Raw genomic sequence first — 1,087 nt, 5'->3', positions numbered from 1 at the left:
CTATATTTTAGGCCTAAAGATGGACTGAAAACCATATATTAGTGTTCATATTTCAAAACAAGAATAAGAAGGAGTCCCAACTGCCTCTGGTGATACTGTCACAATTATCTATTACAGAATACATCGATCTTTTTTTCAGTCGTCTTCGCAATATATCAACTGGTTTCAGAAATATTACAGTTATTTGAAAATAACTCAATTACCAGTTTCTTCAGCAGAGTTAATTGTAACAGCCGGTCTTTTACTAATAAAGCTAATAGCTATTAGTCATTTTTAGAAACAGATCTTACATTTGATAAATATCCATTAGTCATTTTTAGAAACAGATCTTACGTTTCTTGTAATATATCCGTCGTTTTCAGTAATATTTCAATTGTTTTTAACATCATAACACTCGGTTTATGAAGTGCGGTCACTTTCAGCAACGTATCAATGATTCGTTTTCTGAAACATGTCAGTTGTTCGAAGAATATGTTAGGCGTTTACAACAATTTTGTAATTTCACAAAGCATTTGAGTCGATTTCTTTAGCAATATATAATTCCCTCTAAGTAATGTTTCATCTGCTTCGATCAATGCATATGTCGCTTTCAGTACAGTTATGTTGCAAAATACCAAAAGCTTCAGCAATAAATCAACCACTTTATGCAGTATTTCAATTGGTTTCCGTCACATTGCTTAAGATAACCAGTTTTATCACTTTATCATTTTTTCTTCCTCTCTCTCTCTATCTCCTCGTTTGATGACAAAGTTTTCTCATACATTTGTTGCTCTTCTTCTCCTGTTATTCCTTTCTGTTATTTCTAATTCATCTGTTTATGCATTTTGTTCTTTCTCGTAAACACGTCAATACACACACTCGAGCTCCAGTATACACAGAGACACGTGTAAACAAACAACAAAGGATAAAAGTGGATTTTGTTTCTCCTTTTCTTAGTTGATTTTTGTTTCTTTGTTGTTGATTTTTTGTTGTCTGGAGTCTTTTTGTTTGTTTGCTTGTTTGTATATTTTGTTTCTATGTTTTTTTTCTTTTCTTTTTAATCTTTACCCTCTTTTTTTGGGTTTTTGCATGGCTATCGGTCGGATGG

The sequence above is a fragment of the Penaeus monodon genome, chromosome 15 (assembly GCF_015228065.2).
Source record: "Penaeus monodon isolate SGIC_2016 chromosome 15, NSTDA_Pmon_1, whole genome shotgun sequence".
Taxonomy (NCBI): Eukaryota; Metazoa; Arthropoda; class Malacostraca; order Decapoda; family Penaeidae; genus Penaeus; species Penaeus monodon.
The sequence above is the reverse complement of the archived record's forward strand: the minus strand, read 5'-3'. Positions refer to the sequence as shown.